This window comes from Mustela putorius, unplaced genomic scaffold, assembly GCF_011764305.1.
Source record: "Mustela putorius furo isolate JIRA1106 unplaced genomic scaffold, ASM1176430v1.1 tig00003901_pilon_pilon_pilon, whole genome shotgun sequence".
Lineage (NCBI taxonomy): Eukaryota > Metazoa > Chordata > Mammalia > Carnivora > Mustelidae > Mustela > Mustela putorius.
The window spans coordinates 8,483,579-8,486,388 of NW_025422049.1; the positions used below are offsets into that span (position 1 = coordinate 8,483,579).

The 2,810-nt window shown below is 46.9% G+C and overlaps 1 non-coding gene across 1 annotated transcript; it reads right to left on the minus strand.

Annotated features, from left to right (window-relative positions):
* Nucleotides 1-447: 447 nt before the first annotated feature.
* Nucleotides 448-555, minus strand: LOC123388566. The gene has a single exon (XR_006603042.1). It is a non-coding gene; the product is annotated as a U6 spliceosomal RNA (small nuclear RNA).
* Between the last annotated feature and the right edge of the window lie 2,255 nt (nucleotides 556-2,810).

Below are 2,810 nucleotides of genomic sequence, written 5' to 3' on the forward strand. Positions count from 1 at the left end.
CGGAGCCCCAAGCAGTAAACAACTTTTAAAAATAATCGAGTAGGGGCACCTGGGTGGCTCAGTGGGTTAAAGCCTCTGCCTTCAGCTCAGGTCATGATCCCAGCGTCCTGGGGTCGAGACCCGCATCAGGCTCTCTGCTCAGCAGGGAGCCTGCTTCCCTTCCTTTCTCTCTGCCTGCCTCTCTGCCTACTTGTGATCTCTGTCTGTCAAATAAATAAATAAAATCTTTAAAAAAATAATCAAGTATATCTGTATGTGCTGATAGGGAACAAGCCCAAGGGCAGGTCTTCGAACACCAAGTATGACCGGTGTCTGTAATTCAGCTCCTTGCATTTTCTCGACTCATTCTGGGCAACTCTTGGTAAGTTCTCCATCATCTTTGACTGCACTGATGTGAACATTCAGTCTCGGGTCTAATGTTTCATTCAGTCCTCCTGTGACTTCCTTGAAAGATCCGAACACTCCTTCCACTTTGCGTGTCATCCTGGCGCAGGGGCCATGCTAATCTTCTCTGTACCGTTCCAATTTTAGTATATGTGCTGCCGAAGCGAGCACTCCTTCCACTTTGAAACACTGTTTTCACTTGGCGTCCAGGTCCCCATACTCTCCTGCTTTACTCTCTGCCCTACTGGCTTCTTTCTCAGTTTCCTTATTCATCAGTGTCTCCAATGCTGGAGTTTCCCAGGGCTCCGTCTTGGTCCACCTCTGGTAGCTCTCTCTTTTCCCACCCCATATCCCATCTCGAGGCTTCAGAGATAGTCCCTGTGCTGTCATCTTCCTAACCTACCTTCCCCATGAACTCCGCACTCCCGTCTCTGCTTACTTGGTCGCTCCCCTTAGCTGTCTGAAGGACATCTTCAGCTTCTCCTGTCCCAGACCAAACTTCTGATTCCCACCCCGAGAACTTCTCTTTATCTTCTGTAGCTCAGTAACCGGCAACACCGCAACCCCAGTTGGCTCAGGCCCCAAACCCAGCCATCATCCCCGACTCCTCCCTTTCCCTCATGCTCCCCATCTAGTTCCACATTCACCGGAAAGTTCACGAAGCTTAAACATCAGAGCTCCTCCTTCGTGGCGGCTGCTCACGAGGCCCTAACAGTGGGATGACATGACTACATATTTTTGTAAAATTTGCCAGAGTGAAATATTTTTAAATTTAACAATAATAATTAATTGCAGTCAGTTCAGATAGCTGTCTCTTTCCACTCCAGCTTAGCCTCTGTCGTTTTTGCCTCTGTGGCCGGGTTGGCACTGGGTGGATGTGGATACTTGGAAGTCATTCAAAGGGGAAGTTGAGAGGCAGGCACCTGGGTGGCTCAGTGGGTTAAAGCCTCTGCCTTCGGCTCTGGTCATGATCCCAGGGTCCTGGGATCGAGCCCCACATCGGGCTCTCTGCTCAGAGGAGAGCCTGCTTCCTACTCTCTCTCTGCCTGCCTCTCTGCCTACTTGTGATCTCTGTCTGTCAAATAAATAAATAAAATTTAAAAGGGGGGAAGTTGGGCACCTGGGTGGCTCAGTGGGTTAAGCCGCTGCCTTTGGCTCAGGTCATAATCCCAGGGTCCTGGGATCGAGTCCCACATCGGGCTCTCTGCTTAGTGGGGAGCCTGCTTTCCTCTCTCTCTCTGCCTGCCTCTCTGTCTACTTGTGATTTCTCTCTGTCAAATAAATAAATAAAATCTTAAAAAAAGGGGGGGGAGTTGAACGAGGCTTACATTTATCTGGGGTTTGATCAGTTGTGTTTACAAGGCTTGCAGTCACTTGTAGGTCATCCTAGCATAGGAGTGGTTTCTAGGAACACTCTTATCTCGCACTGGGCTCACGCATGGTGTAGGGCCACAGGTCTGGTCTTGGTACTAATGTATCCCTACAGCACTTGGTACTGGAAATACAGATGGTTGAGGAGAAATGAGTTTGGAACGTACAGAGCCAGAAACTAGCTTGTGAAAAATTCTGCCACTCGTCAGCCATGTAAAACTGCGTATGGAGGATCCAGCATTGCCTTGTCAAAATGGGAATTCTCGTCTGTTGCTAATATACTCAGTAATGCAGCTTTCTCTGCTATAAATGCGGCATCCAGTTTCTACATTGTGGTACAAATGCTTACTATAAGGCTCTACCCTCTTCGTAAAGGTTTAAGTGTACAATGCGTTATTGTTGACGATCGGTACTATGTCCTATGGAAGGTCTCTAGAACTGATCTGTCTTGCATAACTGAAACTTTATATGCTTGGAAGACGGACTCCCCACGACCCCCTCTCCCCAGCCCCTGGCAGCAGCCTTTTGACTCTCTGCTTCTGAGTTCAAGTATTTCAGATGCCTTGTATACATTGACACATGCGGTATTTGTCTTTTCGTGATTGACTTATTTCACTTGGCATGATGTCCTCAAGGTTCTTGGATGTTGTAGCCCATGAAAGGATTTCCTTCTCCAAGGCTGAGTAATATTCCTTCGTGCGTCTCTATCACATTTTGCTTATCCATCCAGCCATGGACACTTAGCTTGTTTCCATATCTTGGTTATTGTAGATAATATTGCGATGAACATGAGAGCGCAGAGATTTCTTGGAGCTCCTGATTTCAATTCTATTGGACATACTCCTAGGAGTGGGATTGCTACATCACGTGCTAGTTCTATTTTTAAGCTTTTGAGGACATGCCATACTGTTTTCTGTAGAGGCCATAGCACATTTCTATGGGAATCTTTTGAACTAGAATTTATCAAACATCCCATGTTTGCAGAACACAAGCCTGTGATTTTCTCCATGTATGAATTTGCGTGTTTTTTGCTTTTTGACATATGGGATCATGTT